The sequence below is a fragment of the Podarcis vaucheri genome (assembly GCF_965113315.1).
Source record: "Podarcis vaucheri genome assembly, chromosome: 9".
Classification (NCBI taxonomy): Eukaryota; Metazoa; Chordata; class Lepidosauria; order Squamata; family Lacertidae; genus Podarcis; species Podarcis vaucheri.
Genome location: NC_138767.1, coordinates 46139404 through 46157470, shown reverse-complemented (window position 1 = coordinate 46157470; position 18067 = coordinate 46139404).

The window sequence follows — 18067 nt, the reverse complement described above, 5'->3', positions numbered from 1 at the left end:
GGCAGCACCATCTCTCAGTGGGCGTGCACATTTGATAATAGCTTGGATTCAACACACACAAGGGACTGGTGAATAAGGGAAGGGGGCAGCCTGCATGTACCATATTGTCTAGGTGACAAACGAAAGGAGAAGACAGTGAACTGTGATCATGTCTCATTTCTTTACAGTTTAGCAAAACGCCGGCCACAGGGGTCAAGGGAAGGGGAGTTAGCACATGGGAAAGCTTGTTTTCTCCAGGAAAATGACCCCCCTGGAGCTTCTCTTGGCCCTGTTAGAGGAAACTGTAAAATCCTGTGTACAGTTTTGTTTTTCCTAACACGGTGAATAGCATTGTGAGGTGGGGAATGTTTTTCAGCAGGAAAATGGGGAAAGAGTTGAGTCCTTTTCCACTGCAGTCCTTATCCAGAACACACACACACACACACACACACACTTACACTTCTGTGGCTGCAGGGCAGATGCATGGATTATCCGATAGCAAGTATCCATCCACTTATTTAATTTTTTGTTGAAATTTATTGGGCACATCCTCTGAATGACGTGCTCTGAGCATCAAGTGGACGCTTAAAAAGCCACGGTGAGTGTTTCACAATGATGGAATTCTTTTTCAAGATTAAGCACAGTCTAAGTAGCTCTCAGGTGCATTATTAAAGCTGCAATCCTGTGTACACTTTCCTGTGGGAAGCCCCATCAAATGTAACAGGGCTTAATTCAGAGGGGATGTATAGGATTTTACTGTAAAGAACTGTGCTATTTAAAACATTTGTAAGTAGCTTTTTTATCAAAGCGCCTCTTCAAAGCTACTTACATAAGATATCTGTGAATAGCACAATGAGACAATAATGATATAATATTCATTTCTACTAACTGCAGTCCTAAGCACACTTACCTGGGAGTGTGCTGCACTGAACTCAACAGGGCTTACTTCTGAGTCCATATGCACTGCAAATTCTTATTACATTAAGGCATGCTGAGGAAGAGAGGAAAGGAGTAGCCACTTCATCAGCTTCTTTGCTGGCCTTCCTACCACCACATCTCCTCCTTAGAAAGGTGGCACACTGCTTGCAACTCAGTTCAACATTGCAAGGGTGCTGTTGTGTATTTCTAGGCTCTTATGCCACAGCTGCTTGAAGTGGCAAGACTGTGGACCTGCTCTGCTGGTGTATTGTTACCACTAAATAAATGTTAAATGACAACACTTTTTTTTTAAGGCTGCTCTCTATGTGTGCTTCTGTGAGACGTTGAAAAGTGTGTGTGGGGGAATCTTTTCAATCAGTGAATCTTTTCAAGGCACAGACAAACGCAACAAAGAGACTGGCAGCTGGTTCACAGATGCAATTACATTTTTGTAATACTCAACTCCCTTTTATCTGGTTGTTATTTCACATCTCCAAGTTTTCCTCCCACAGATCTTTGCCATGTTTGCTTATTTAAATCAGTCATCTTTTGATGATGATGTGTCAGCAGGTCTCGTCGTGGGTGAATCAAATGACAGTCAAGAACTGAGAAGCATCTTCAGTTCATCTTGGAGCCAGATTAATGATCTTTTTTTGTGCTCTCCCTTTGGAAAGTAAAACTTTTCTGTTCCCAGATCAACAACAAGTAGCTTCCTAAAGTCATTCTTGTTACCGCTACATAGTTGATTAAAGAGCACTCACCACGTCAGCTGCACTGTTAGAAAAACAAAGTGTTTCACAATCTTACATAAATGAATATAGCATATGTAAATTAATACTCACGTTTGCTTGTATCTGTGTAAGATACTGATTTTGCACTTTGGCAGTTTCCCCCATTAACTTTATTGGCTACAGTGAATATGGACCTTAATGGCACTGTAGTGCTCCGCTATTTCTAATGCTATGGGAGATTTTTTAAATGATTCAGTATTCAAATTAATTAATTTCATATAAATGTGTTTAGTTGACTAACAGACTCTGCTTAATGAACATAAGCAACCGCTGAGCACTGATGAACTCTCAGTTCCCAAAAGCTGTGCAATGTTACATGAAAATAGACACTTTTTTTGTTCTTGGACTAACTAAACACCGAGCTACATCTTTAAAGCTGAAATAATATTCCTTAACGTTTGCCACAGCACATGCCATGGCTTTTATCTAAAAATAATAATCATGGTAAAATTAGTCAACTAGAAAAAGGTAAGATTATATGCAGTTGAGTGCCTTGAGTGAATCTCACGACCACGAAGTAGGTAAAGACTGAGTGTGCCTCTTCCTCCCCAGCCCAGTCACAATAAGTTGTTGAAGAGCAGGATGGATGCAAAGCCCTAAAATAAAATAAGCTGACATTTCAGGGAAGAGCTGGAGCTCTGTGTAAGAGCATTTGCTTTGCAGAATGTAAGAAATTCAGTAACTAGGTAGAGCTGTGGAAAGCTCTTGCCTGAAACACTGGAGAGCTTCTGCCAATCAGTGTAGACAATACTGAGCTAGATGGACCAATGGTCTGACTCGGTATAAAGCAGCATCCCATATTCCAGTGACATGGTATTGTAGATTTCCATGCATCTCCTTCAGTCATGTATAAAGCAGAATGAAGAACAGGAAAGCAAACTGTTCATATAACAAAGAATCTACTGCCTCCACTGCCCTTACCAGGCTGCAATTCTATGAATACCTGTCTGGGAGTAAGTCCCAGGGCTTACTTCTGAGTAGATATGTTTAGGATTATGCTGTCAAGGAGGTTTCTTCCATCCTGACACCAATATTGAAAGTAAATTTGGCTGGGAGACAACTGCAGAGGAACATAAAGAACCTGCCTTCTACAGAGTCAGATCATTGATCCAGTATTGTCTACAGTGCCTGGAAGTACCTCTAGGTTTCTTTCCAAGTCCTCCCTGAAGATGTCAAAGATTGAACCTGAGACCTTTTAGACTGCAGTGAGAAAGTGGAATGGAGCTCCCCTCCTCCCTGCATCTTTGCTCATAAATTTAAAAAGGTCTTTACCACCCCAGCACTCCGGGCATTATATCACACTGGCTCTCTTCATAAAAAGTAACTCTACAATGGGAAATGTGCATTATACAATTAAACCACCCTTCTGAGCACAGTGATGCTAGCCAGCATCCCTCCACTTCCTTGCCACCTATCCTTTCTTAACACTGGTTTCTCTTTAACTACTTGCAGTGCTGTAGTTTAAACAGTTCCTTGGTATAAGTCAGAAGAGATCATCATCCACTTTGCAATGTGTTGCAAACAATAAAAAAGAAAGTAAAACAATAAAAAAGAAAATCTAGCCCTCAGAAGTAGCAGAGATGGAGGAAGGGAAAGGGTGGTCCAATTGGCTCAAGGAAGTACTGCAACACAATATAGGAAAAATACCAAAAAGAAAATGCACAAGAATTCAGTGGAGAAGTCTTGTTGCAAGCCAACCTAAATGTAAATGGCTTAATTAGTCTGCAATAATTTTTCTACTGTCACATGAAGACCAAAACAAATTGCACAGAGGGCTGACTGTGGTGCCTTCTCTTAGAAAGATCCCCCCTGCAGATTGAATTAGTTTCATATGGGGGGCCACCAGGGGGCGCATTGGAAGATGGCCGACAATAACATCTCTCCGACCCACACGAGGTAATTAAGAGGCTGTTATGGGAGTATGCAGCCTCCCTTGTATGCAGCCTCCAAGGGAATGGGGGGGGGGAACTGCCTTGCCTTCTGTGCCCATAATTCACCCCCAGATTCGAAAGAAGGGGGTAAGGGCACTAGGCACAAAGCCCTCGGGTGGATCTGGCTCTCCCGGACGCTGTCTCTGATCGCGCACTGGTTTGCATAAGCTCGAGATATTTAATTGGAAATAAAGCAAATGCACATATTTCAAGTGAAGAACGGGAGTGAAAACTGCTAACAGAAGTGACCTCTGTGAAACGAGAGCAACGGGTTTGGATTTAACGGAATACAACATGAAGAAATTACATCAGGTTCAGTATGCCGGAGCGGGACTGGATGGGGGGGAAAACTTTTTTTCTTTTTTTCTATGTGATTAATCAATAACCCCTTCTCAAAAAGAACCGTCGCATAACCGACCTAAGCAGAGGATTAAAAACTGTGTGGATTTAATTTACTACCAAAAGCTTGGCATGTGAGATCGAGAAAAAGAACAAGAGCTTTTGATGGCACAGCAACAAAAAGGGAGTCGCCATTTTGACGGGTCTTGTCGGAAGATTTATCGGGAGAAGGAAGCTTTGTTTTCATATTTGATTCCTGGTAGAACCTCCTCAAGGACTGAGAAAGAGGGGCAGACCTGTGAAAAGTGAATAAGTAGACAGCAAGAATGCTTTTCTTTATGGAAGCGATGAAATACGGTGGCTGTCTGAAATACGGCTCTTGGACGAACGGAAAAACCCACACAGGAATACAAATTTGTTTGAACCCCCTTATGGAGACAATCAGAGGCCACAAAGACAAAGAGAGAGGAAAAATATATGAAAACAACTAGAAGAGATGTGGAAAACAGCAAGAAAGGATTGGACAGAATTTTGAACGTTATTTGGACAGATTTGTGGACTTTTAAAGCAGTAGCAATAAGAGGATTGGATCCCTTTCGGAACTTGAAATATGGGTACCCCCAACAAAATTTAAAATTAGGCTCCGTAATTTGGAATTTATGTGATTTGATTTGATATGATTGGTCTGTTAATAAAAATTATTTTAAAAAAAGAATTAGTTTCATATAATGCAGAATTTCACATATCACATTGTGAATACTCAACCTGTCTAATTTTACTTTGTATTTTTTATATTTTATTGCTGTTTGTGTATATATGTTCCATTTGTAGATACCTACACCTAAAGCATTTCCCTCTCCAGAAAATCCCAGATAATGTTGTGCAGCTCATTGTTGGGTGGCTATGATGTCAGAAGTGGGTTGTGGGTAGCTGTGATCACTCACCCCATGGAGGATGGCATGTCAAAGAGGCATGAGTAAAATGCACAGATGTGCTTAAGCAGTGTGCGCAATGCATCCAGTCACTACATCTTCGCCAGCCAATACTGAGGTCTTCTTAAGAAGTGAGGGGTTCAATTATTTCTATATGCTACAGATAGCTAAGAGGGGCTACTGAATGTTCATAGCTTATATATCACAAGCATCCAACATTATAAATCTGCTCCCTGGATCCCTCACATTTCTATACTTACCGTAAAAAAATTGGTGCATTAAGAAAGCTAATGAATCAGGTCTACAGAGTGAATTTTGACATCCTAATTGCTTTGAACAAATTATGTGCCCCTCAGCTGTTGAAGATTCTCACAAGGGGGAAAAAATAAAGGATTTAAGGTAACTATCTAGGTTAAATCAAACTAATTATGAGTTTCAGTGTGAATTCAAAGAAAGCTGGGTTCAAGCTTTTAGCTTTATCATATTTTCTTATGTTGATATGGACAAGAGAATTCTTGTACTGTCTGCAATGAGCTCCTGTCCTGAAGGATATAATTAATATCCTGATATTAAGATAGTGACAACATGAGCTACAACTTCTACTGCAAGGCCTTGTTGAGGTGAAGCTTACAGTTGCCATGCAAAGGAAGGAAAGTTAGAAGATTCAGGACAGACACAAAAAAGTCATTCACACACTATGGAATTTGCTACTACTATGTATTTCTTCTGAGAAAATAAAATTATTGCCCTTCTCATTGAACTCATCGTTTTTCAGGGAAAACACACCATGGTAGTACTGTATTAGATTTTTGTTTTGTAGTAGCTGAATGTCTATGATGTCCCCATGATTCCTGAAGCTCCATTCATTCTTTTAATGACATAACTGAACAGATTGTATTTACTATGACTATTTTTAGGAAACTTCATGCCTATTTATTTTACCACAGAACACGTTTTAGAATCTATGTGCACAGACCAACTACTGTAAGCCATAATCCAAAGCAGATGTCTGTGTGGGGCTCTGGGCTCCATCCTGACCTCCCTGACCCCTGTGGGACATTTTGACAGGTGGGTGTGGCCTTGAGCTGTAGCTGCAGAGGAACGTTGCTGGCTGAGCCCAGCGGGTTTGCTCTCACTGCTGATCAGCTGACTGGCACTGAGAGCATGCCTCACTTTGCCAAGGGACATCTGAGAGCACTCTTCAAGGTTCCCTTTTGCTCCTTTGCAGCCATGTTACCATTTGCCCTGCACTTTGCCTCACATCAAGTGATGGGTAAGTGGCCCTGATGTGGGGGAAAATGGCTTCATGGATGAAATGGATACCCATGCTGATTTGTCCCATTGATCAGAGGATTCCCATATCTGCACCGGAGCTTTGTTAGCAGTGCGTAAAAACCCTCACTGCTGTGAAGCAGGAACCTTATTCCAGGAACCTCTTTCTGGGGACCTCTGACTCTTGGGGGACAAGCAGACATTGCTGCTAAGCAGAATCAGGGGAAAATCAAAGCATGGGGTAGAAGCAAATAACAAGGCTGAATTCAGAGAGCATCAAGGCACAGCAAGCCAAACAACCAGAGAACCGGTTTTGAACACAGTCAAGGAGTTTGAAACAGGAGCCATTGGGGACAGGCACCTGTTTGTGACCAGAGGGTCGAAGGTCCGTCCCTGGCATTCCCATGTAGAGCTTAGAATGCCCCTTGTCTGAAAGCTTAGATAGCTACTGTCAGTCAGTGAAGGCAATGCTGAGCTAATGGACCCATGTTCCTATGAGATATTGACCAGTCTGTCAGTAGATTCCTCTTTCCTCCTTTTAAGTGGGCTGCTGGGAGGCTGAGGTCAAAGCAAGCAAAGCAAGCTCATATGATTTGAGGTCAACCTACATTTGAAGGTTTAGCTATGGAAGTTATTTAGGAGCTCCTGTCTGTCTCATTATTATGAGCTGTTTAAACAAAGTGATAGCAGTAGCTGCTCTTAAGACACAATGTACCCTTGTGGTTAAATCTCAGCTACTGAAACTTGCAACAAATTGTTCCCTATACTACATTACAACCTAAATATTGTCCCTGCAACCTTGTGAAGTTGTGGTGCCAACATCAAACAAAGCTATTGCTATGTCGATATGGAAAAACGACTGTGCTCTTCTGTAATGACTTTCTTCAACCTGGCAGGACAGATCTTAGAGGCAGGGTCTGGTTAATCAGACAAGAGAGGTGTTTACTACAGGCATGTATATATTTTGGAATGTTACAGTGATAAGCTATTTGAATGGCGAGTGACTTGGCATCAGGCTCAGCCACTTTGTTATCTGATCCAGCTAATACAGCCTCTGGCTGTTGTTCTCCTTGGCTTCTCGGCCTGATGCAGAAAATAGCATTTCCTTTCTCTATTTCCCCTTTTGAGGAGTTCAAGGCCCACCATGGCTCACAATCTGAAAGATAGCACATTTCATAAGGAGAGACAGCCCGACATGTTTCAGAGGTATGTATTAAATTTTATTTGTATTTATACTGTTAGCTTTCTTTCTGGTACACCATTTTGTGGGGAAATGGGGTGGCAATATAACAAACAAATATGTCACTTAAAAAAAATATTACAAATATATAAAATTAACAATCAACAAGCTACATTTTTTTTCATTGTTTCATTTCCCTCAAATCAGAATTTTTGCTTTTATCAAGAGTGAAAGAAATTTCATTTCACAATAGTCACCTATATAAATATTCTTTTATTTTCTGCTGAATGACCCTGTGTATATCTTTGGGTCATCAAATCTATCATCACACCTAATGTGTCTCTGCCTTGTATTGGAAATGTTCCCTGGGAATGTTTATAATTCTTAGTCTGTGAGAGTGTTTTATATTATTATTGCATTTTTTAGATTTACTATTATGGTAATTAGTGTTAAATCAGAAACTAGGTCCTTTTTTGAATTGACGTATATGTAATTAGCTGGAAGTCTTTCAAGCTGTTCCGTTAATTTGAATGAGCTTATTGAGAAGTAAACAGTTCTAGTGTTACAATTATAGTGTGGTATTAAAAATAGATAAAATTCAGTTAATTAAGTTGCTAATTCTGTGTTTATAGAGGTCACATAATGCATGATGAAACAATGTTTTTTATTTTTTTAAAAAAATTAAATACAAAACATAAAAAGTGGATAAAAAATGAAAAATGGGTATAGTATATCATTATAGCAATTGTTAACAGTTAACAATCACAATTTTTAACCTACTGTATTTTGTATAAATGACTTCCAAATTTCACTATACTTGTCCATGCAAAGTCTACATCTATAAGCATTCTGTTCAACGGTGGCAAGTGTAGTCAGGACTTCACTGAATAAATGGAACCACACATTCATCTTTTCAATGTAGCATCAGTCTTTTGGCTATAGTAAGGGCATAGAGAATGCATTTACGTTGTCCAGTTGTCAAGATGTAACAATGATAAGAACAATAAAAAGTCATATGTTGCCAGTTAAGAAGAGAATGACAGCATTACTTCACATGATATCAATGGGATCTGATCCACACAGTCAGTTTAAAGAAATACGTTGAAGTCACCACAAAGGTGATTTTGTGGGTGGTTAGTCAGGAATACTCGACAGAGGTAAAGGGAGGTGCTACCCGAAACTCCTCATCGAGTTCCTCATAAATATTTAGGAATAGCATTCTTCACATTTTGACTACTTAGCCCTATACATGTGTAGATCATTCATTCCCTGCTTTCAGTGTTCATGGGAAACTATAGCATGGCATTTGATTCAGCACACCACAACTCCATCTTCGTAAAAGTAACAAAGTTGGGCATAGCCTTATCAATTTCCCTGGTGTTTCCCTTTCTTTTCAAAAGCACAAACGTGTGTATGTGAAGTTAGATAGATACACCATTGATAAAAAGTGACATTGTTTCCCTGTAGTTGTCAATTTTACTACAGTCGAGAGCTGGAATGGGGAAGACAGATTGTCATCATCCATGTCATGATGAATTTCATTTGAATTTCATTTCAGGACACTATCAGTCATCATCCAGTCTAGACAAGTGTGGGTATGTTATTCCTGGAGTAGCATAACAAAGCATGGTGATAGTTTAAAGTGGGGAAAGCATGGCTTTCCACTGAATGGTAGCAATTTGCATTAGCTAAAGTGGGAACGATTCCTACACGATCATTATTGTCCTTGAAAATGGACAAGTACCAATTTCAGCCTTGCTCACCATGCTGAAGAAAAATGAGTGAAGGAAGTATATTTTGAGGCATGGAATTGTTGAAAAGGAATTTCCTTCTTTGCCTTAGCCCAACTATAATTACTGCTGCAAATGCATTTTGGAAATTAACAATGCAATACCGTGCATATGTACTCAGAAGTAACTCCCCCCACTATGTTCAATGGGACTTAGAAGTAAGCCTCCATAGGATTTCAGTCTAAAAAAATAAAGCTATAACTTCCAGGGATCTTCTAGGCTCTGGTGTAGTATTATTTCTCTCTTTGTCAAATAAACAGAGAGAGCAAAAATGTAGCCTTCAGAATGTTCTTGAACAGTATAGCAATGAAGATGAATCACTGAATGCTTCCTTGCCAGTTCAGTCTACACGAAAAATAGTTCAGACTTTTATAGCTTGTGTTTTGAGGTTTTATAGTTTCTTCAACATAGTGGTTTGATTTTCTTCCTTGAATCCATACTGATTTCTCACCTTCTATTTGCTTTCACTCCTTTTGAATGAAGGACTCATGACTCGAGTCCCTTCCATCACCAGCAGAAAGATGAATCATCTTGAAAAGTGTTTCAAGTTCTTGCTGTGGAAACTGCATGACCTTGTCATGCTACATGTTCTTCACAAATAGACTAAAGCCTTTACTGCACAGCTATGACAAATTCTTCAGAACAGGGCACTTTGTTCTACAGAATGTCACACAAACGCTTTCGTTCATTCATTTCATCTTCTGCCACCCCCTTGTAGCTTTACTTACAAGGCCAGCTTAAAAGAGAATTTCTTTCCCACTCCTCTCTACCCCACATAAGAATGAGAAGTAATCAACCTTTCTCTTTCCATTTCAAAAAGACCAGGATAAAGACCAGGTGTGCTAAACAGAAACAATACCCCACCCTCAAACAAGCAACCCTTTGGAACAATTTTTCCAGGGTTCAGACAAATCTTATTAAGTGACAGTGGGTAAGCTTGGCTGAGTTGAAATATATGTCATTATTTTCACACAGGTCACACAGGTTTCCTGTCACCTTTTATTCACTTCCCTCCTATTAAATGTGCGCCTTTTAAACCTTTTCTTAAAAGTTTCAGAGCACAATGTTACACATGTTTTCACAGAGACATACTTCTAGGTGAGTGTAGTGGGGAACCACTGGCCCATGGTATCTTTGGACCTGACCAACTGCCTCCCCTGCTCAGTCCCCCTCAGTTCAATGATTAAGGCCGAAAAATCTCATTCACATGTGAACAGGGGGGCAATTTTCAAGGAGATGGTAGCATATTGCTGTCCCACTGAATATTGTCCCTGTGTAGCAATTAGGCTTTGGAAGAAAAAGGTTCCATTCATAAGCATTGGGAAGGGGAAATGGCAGATAGAGAGAGAAGGGCTAACCTTCCTCTCCCCAAGCACTCCTGCTTTCCTGCAAATTAGGCTTAGAAACAATGGCCCCATTCATGTAAATGGCAGTGTAAGCAGTTACTGGGGCAGATGAATGTGTGTTGTTGGCATCTGTCTCTCTTGGGAGACAATGGAGGAGTGCACCTTTGGGGGTGAAGTCAATCTCAAACCAGGCAAGTTAAAAAGAGAGGTTGCAGGGAGGGGAAAGTTAGGGAAAGGGAGAGGAGATAGGCAGAGTTGCTTTGGGTGGATGGCAGGAGGAACTTGAGGTCTAGATCCCTGAAAGATGGCTGGAGAAACCAAGGGAAGGCAGAAAATGAGTGTACTGGTCTTCATTTGTCCATAAGGACAAGTATGTTTCATATGGACAAAAGAATAGAAAGGGGGGGTAAGATGGTTAATTAAGTTCTATGGGATGATACCCTACATTGTCTTACACTTGCTTCAAACACTCTCACAAAATGTATAGAGGTATTTCTGTATCTTATTTATTAGACTTCTGCATTGGGTTCACATGCAGCTGGTCCCATTTCTGTTGGCATCCTAAAATTACGAGCTAACTAAAACACGTGGCACTGAAAAGCTGCTGTGAAATGTCTCACAAGAAATTTTGACAAAAAGAGTAATTGAAAGGAGGCTTTAAAAATCAGCCAATAGCACGTAAAATGTATAATAATCTCAAAACAAACAGTAACAGGCCAGCAGGAGCAAACAAACAAACCCAATTCTCCTAATGGCGGAAGACTTGCCAAAGGACTAACCAGCAAAGCAACCAAGAGCAGTTGGAGCACTATATTCAAAACAGTCAAAATCAAATCAAATGTGCACCCAGAAGTCCTCCCTCCCCAACAACAACAACAATCGATACTATTATCAAGTATTACTGTTAGTGTAATAACCATATTTATAATATATGCAAGCACAGGAATAAATGTCTTTTGCTGAATCAGATCATTGCTCCATCTAACCCAGCTAGATGCTTTCTGGCAAATGTATTTCCTTTCACCAACTACCTGAGCCTTTTTTTAAAAGGAAGATGCCAGGGCTTTGAACCTGATACGTTCTGCATGCAAGGTGTGTTCTCTGTCAATGAGCTCTGGTTTCTTCCATAAGAAGGCACATTTCATATGCCTGATGAAATGAGCTATAGTCCATGAAACATTATGTCATCTTTAAGGCCACATTGTCCTTCCTCTTGTTAACATTATCAGGGATTTCAAAGATCTTCTAGCCATGCGCTGCCTGTTGACTGGAGATTGAGCTAAGAATCTAAAGAACACAGCTACATCAGGGTAAAGGCTCATCTGCTGGAGCATCCTGTCCTCACAGCAGCTAACCAAATGCCTATGGGAAGCATATAAACAGGATTTGAGTGCAGTAGCTCTTTCCTGCATGTGTTCCCTGCTACTAGTATTCAGAAGCACACTGCTTCTGCTTCTGCAGGTTGCATCTAGCCATCATGACTGGCTGCAACTGATGCCCTATGCTCCATGATTTTTTTCTAACAAGAAGATGGTGAGCTTGCCATGAAGCTCCTAGGACTGCAGTAGAAAAGGTGAGCCTGTTCTCATCTCAGAATTACAACCTGTCCATCTCAGCCCACTCTGTTCTCTGCTTTTGAAAAAGCAGAGAATAAAATGCAGATGCTACATCCCTGGCCAATGCCGATCAATTGCTGGAGCTTCGCTCACCATTTAAGAATAATAAAGGAAATGCTGGGGAGGGAATTCATTTCCATCCACCTTAAGTTTTGCTGATCTGCATGATTCTATGTCACATTCTATGTCACGTCCCCTTCATGGATCACTGCCTTGCCGTGGTGAAGGGGCTTGAATAACTCAGAGAAGCTATGAACTATGCCAAGCAGGGCACCCAAGATGAATAGGTCATAGTGGAGAGTTTTGACCAAACGTGATCCACCTGGAGGAGGAACTGGCAAGCCACTCCAGTATCCCTGCCAAGAAAACTCCATGGACAATTGAAGACAGAAGTGCCAGTCGTGCTCTGGTCCATGGGGTCATGAAGAGTCAGACACGACTAAATGACTAAACAACAACAACAGTGTCACATTAGCTTTGTTTATGTTTGAAATGCATCATGCACCCATGTTTTGCGTTTCTCTTTATTATACAGAAGGCAGAGAACCATAAAAGAGGCATGTGTTGGGGGGGTGTATTAAGTGAACCATTGCACAAGAGACATGGAAATTAATGAAATAATAATAATAATAATAATAATAATAATAATAATAATAATAATAATAATAATAATTTATTATTTATACCCCGCCCATCTGGCTGAGTTTCCCCAGCCACTCTGGGCGGTTCCCAATCAGTGTTAAAAACAGTACAGCGTTACATATTAAAAACGTCCCTGAACAGGGCTGCCTTAAGATGTCTTCTGAATGTCAGGTAATTATTTATCTCTTTGACATCTGATGGGAGGGCGTTCCACAGGGCGGGCGCCACTACTGAGAAGGCCCTCTGTCTGGTTCCCTGTAGCCTCACTTCTCGCAATGAGGGAACTGCCAGAAGGCCCTCGGCGCTGGATCTCAGTGTCCGGGCTGAACGATGGGGGTGGAGACGCTCCTTCAGGTATACAGGACCGAGGCCGTTTAGGGCTTTAAAGGTCAGCACCAACACTGAATCGTGCTCGGAAACGTACTGGGAGCCAATGCAGATCTCTCAGAACTGGTGTTATGTGGTCCCGGGGGCCACTCCCGGTCACCAGTCTAGCTGCCGCATTCTGGATTAATTGCAGTTTCCGGGTCACCTTCAAAGGTAGCCCCACGTAGAGCGCGTTGCAGTAGTCCAAGCGTGAGATAACTAGAGCATGCACCACTCTGGCGAGACAGTTCACGGTCAGGTAGGGTCTTAGCCTGCGTACCAGGTGGAAATGGTAGACAGCTGCCCTGGACACAGAGTTAACCTGTGCCTCCATGGACAGCTGTGAGTCCAAAATGACTCCCAGGCTGTGCACCTGGTCCTTCAGGGGCACAGTTACCCCAATCAAGACCAGGGAATTCCCCACACCTGCCCGCTCCCTGTCCCCCAAAAACAGTACTTCTGTCTTGTCAGGATTCAACCTCAATCTGTTAGCTGCCATCCATCCTCCAACCGCCTCCAGGCACTCACACAGGACCTTCACCTCCTTCACTGGTTCTGATTTAAACGAGAGGTAGAGCTGGGTGTCATCTGCATACTGATGAACACCCAGTCCAAACCCCCTGATGATCTCTCCCAGCGGCTTCATATAGATATTAAAAAGCATGAGGGAGAGGACAGAACCCTGAGGTACCCCACAAGTGAGAGCCCAGGGGTCTGAACACTCATCCCCCCCACCACTTTCTGGACACGGCCCAGGAGGAAGGAGCGGAACCACTGTATGACAGTGCCCCCAGCTCCCAGCCCCTCTAGACGGTCCAGAAGGATGTTATGGTCGATGGTGTCAAAGGCCGCTGAGAGATCCAGCAGAACTAGGAAACAGCTCTCACCTTTGTCCCTAGCCCGCTGGAGATCATCAACCAGCGCAACCAAGGCAGTTTCAGTCCCATGGTGAGGCCTGAATCCCGATTGGAAGGGATCCAAATGGTCCGTTTCCTTCAGGCGTGCTTGGAGTTGTTCAGCAACCACCCGCTCAATCACCTTGCCCAAGAACGGCAGATTTGAGACTGGGCAATAGTTGGCCAAATTGGCCGGGTCTAAAGATGTTTTTTTAAGAAGCGGTTTAATGACCGCCTCTTTCAGTGGGTCTGGGAAGGCTCCCTCACAGAGAGAAGCATTCACCACCCCACAGAGCCCATCGCCCAGCCCTTCCCGGCTCGCTTTTATCAGACAGGATGGGCAAGGATCAAGGAGACAGGTGGTCGGTTTCACTTGTCCAAGCAACCTGTCCACATCCTCAGAGGTAACAGATTGGAATTGATCCCATGTAACAGGACCAGACAGAACTCTAGCACTCTCCTGCCCTGGCCCTGCTCCCACGGTGGAGTCTACCTCCTCCTGAATCTGAGCAATTTTATCTGCAAAAAACTTTGCAAAAGCATTGCAGGAGATCTTGGGGTCCCTACCAGGCCCCGGTGGTACAGGTGGTTCTGATAGATTGCGAACCACCTGAAAAAGTCTCCTGCTGCTGTTTTCTGCAGATGCAATGGAGGTGGCGAAGAAGGTGTCCGGTCTGATTCAGAATGAGTTTTCCGCCACTGGCGCTCTAGCCGTCTCGATTGTTTCATCACCCTCAGCTCCGGGGAAAACCACGGGGCTGTCCGGGCTCCATGCAATTGGAGAGGGTGCTTCGGAGCCAGACAGTCAATAGCCTTGGTTAACTCCGCATTCCAGCGTGCCACCAGGGAATCAGCTGAAAGGCCATCAACTTGGGATAAAGCATCCCCTACCACTCTCTGGAAGCCAATTGGATCCATTAAGTGGCGGGGGCGGACCATCCGAATCGGTCCCACCTCCCTGCAGAGGGGAAGGGTTGCGGAGAAGTCTAGTTGCACCAGGAAGTGATCTGACCATGGCACTTCTTTTGTTTCGCTTTTAGTTAGTGTCAGATCACCAACATCCATAGAGGTGAACACCAAGTCTAAGGCATGTCCACGGCTATGAGTTGGGCCAAACTTATTCAGGGACAGCCCCATGGAGGCCATGCTTTCCACGAAGTCCTGAGCGGCCCCTTGTAAGGTCGTGTCGGCATGGATGTTAAAATTCCCCAGGACAACCAAGCTAGGTGTCTCCAGGAGCATATCCGCCACGACCTGAAGCAGCTCGGGCAGGGAATCCTTGGTGCAGCGGGGAGGTCAGTACACCAGTAGGAATCCTGTACTGCCCCTATTGCCCAACTTCCAGAACATGCACTCAGAAAACTGGGTCTTCCCAATAGGACGCCTGGTGCAGACTAATGACTTCCTAAAAATCACTGCAACCCCCCCTCCCCGCCCACATGACCTGGGTTGCTGTGCGTAAGAGAAATCTGGTGGGCAAACAGCGGCAAGGACAGGCCCATCTGCTTCATCCAACCAGGTCTCTGTCACACATGCCAGGTCAAATCCTCCATCCACAATCAGGTCGTGGATGGCAGTGGTTTTATTCATCATTGACCTGGCATTGCACAGCAACACTTTCAGGTCATGTGGGTTTCCCTTGCTGATTACTGTATCCTTCTGGTCAGGACCAGACCTGGAGGCAGGGATAGTCCTCAAACAACGACTAAACCTGCCTCCTCGGTAATGACATGGTCTGGTCTTACCATAACTCCTCCTCCTGCCCGTGATCACTGAGATCGGGTGTCCCAATGACTTGTGAAACGAAAGGTGCACCCATAGCACTTGATACTGTTTTTAAACATACTCGAATTGCTTACTAATATATATCCACAATTTGTCCTGGCAGCTGTCATATCACATTGTGTTTATGCTAGCATATCTCTGCGATGGAGAGAATCTTCTCTCGGGATATTGTCATGTGAGTAGCTCTGTTTTCAGTCTTTTACAGAGAAAGAATTGCATATGCGCAGTTTCCAGGCTGGAGTCCTCAGCAGAATTATTCTGTGTTGTACTTGCTTACAATATGCAGTACACAAATTGCACATATGCATGTAAAGGTGTTTCTGTATTTACTCTCTATTCAGTTGAAGGATACAGTCACCATCCCGAAATGCGAATGTCAGTGGGCATTTCTTTAAGGTAAGATGTATTAAAGTGAAATGCAACTGCATGAAGAGCACAGCTGCTCCCTTATGTGACTATTGCACATTCCATTGAGGACATTTCAGGAAAACCTTCTGATAGACCATGCCTTCTATGGTTCCAAACTGCAATTTTGTGCATTTTTTAAAGCAAGTTATGAAATTGAGGTCAATATACCAAATCTGTGTGTCTGAATGTGAGTTTCCTGGAAGGACTGCTAAGGGGTTTGCCTGTCCTCACTCGAATAAGGAAAGAAAATGAATGTCCCTGTCTTTTCAGTGGAAGTAGGCTGGGTTATGTGATAGCTATTTAAAAAATACACTAATAATGATGGGTGGATGCTTTTCTTTTCTTTTCTTTTCTTTTCTTTTAAAAAATACACTAGTATGTGTTTAGCTCATGGTTTCCCCTTTGCTTTTTGTTTTCTTCATAGATTCAAGCACGAGGTGCTTCTCAAACCCAGCATACCAAGCTTTGCAGTGTCAGGGAGGGGGCAGAGGACACCCATGGAGCCCAAATTAGCACATGCAGGTAATTTTCAGTCGTTAGTAGAAGGTGGAGAAACATCCCTTCCCCATGTCAGCAAAGCTACTCTATTGTACCTTGTCATCTCTCTGTTATAAAGACAGCAGGGTGATTGGTAGCCGGAAGGGTTGTTGCATATGAAGTTAGAGAGCATACCAGAATCCTTTGAACCATGAAAGGGGAATTCAGTGTGTATCCTCACTTTGCACGGAATAACCTCCTGGGGTGGAAGTTACTGTCTTCTGTTCTCCCATTCTACAAAGTAGTTTTATGTGGAAGTTAGACATGGGGCAGGGACTGGGTTTGGTCCACCTTTAAAGGTGAACCTCCTTAATTTGCATTTTCCAAAACAATACCAAAGCCAGAACATAGTCATCTTACAAAGTTTGCACTGCTCTGAGTTTTGCAATGTAGTTCTCCAGCCAAGTAAGGTGTCAAAGAAATGCATAAAGCAGGGTAAAATGTGCATAAAAGTACACATATTAGTGAAGGTAGTATACAAAAAGTTGGAGAAGTTGCTTCACAAAAATGAATATATTAGGCTAAATTGTATACACACTGGTCTGCTAAACGTGTGTGTGTGTGACTCCAGAGCATTCTCTGTGGCAGTCCCTAGGTTGTGGAATTCCCTCCCCACAGAGGTACATCTGGCGCTTTCAATATATGGCTTCTGGCAAATGCTGAAGACATACCTCTTCACCCTGACTTTTGGCAGTTGAGGTGTACATTCTTAGGACCCACCTTCTTTCTGTGATTTTAAGTTGTTTGAAATTGTTTTAAATGTTGTGTATGAATGTTGTAACCCACCCTGGGATCTTAGGGTGAAGGGTAGGTTAATGTCAGGCTTGAGGAATCCTCTCCCTCCCCTATGGCACCAACAGGCAGGGAGGAAACAAGAAAGTTCCGAGGTATGATTTATTCAGTCATCACAGTAACAGACACAGAATTCCGGTCATTCCTCCATAATGGAGTTGCTCGCACTAAGCTCCTCCCCCTTCCCTCTCTAACACCAACACCTGCTTCTACAGCATCTGTCCATGGACAATTGTCTTTGTGTTCTTTGTTTTATCACCCTTAACAAATGCTACATTTTGGAAGAAGGGAGGGTGGGTATGCTGTTCAGTGACGTGTCAGCTAGCTGCTCTGCATCTCCTTCTCCTCCTCCTAACACAGTATAACTCGACTTTGCCTGTCTCTGAGCTGTTATCGTCCTCAAAGCCCTGCTGTAATTTGAGACAGGAGAAGAAGGGGGAAAAGACCTCCACCATTCCTCCTTCTCTTCAGTACAATCCCTGACTAATAATAATAATAATAATAATAATAATAATAATAATAATACACATGCCCACCAGAGAGAGAG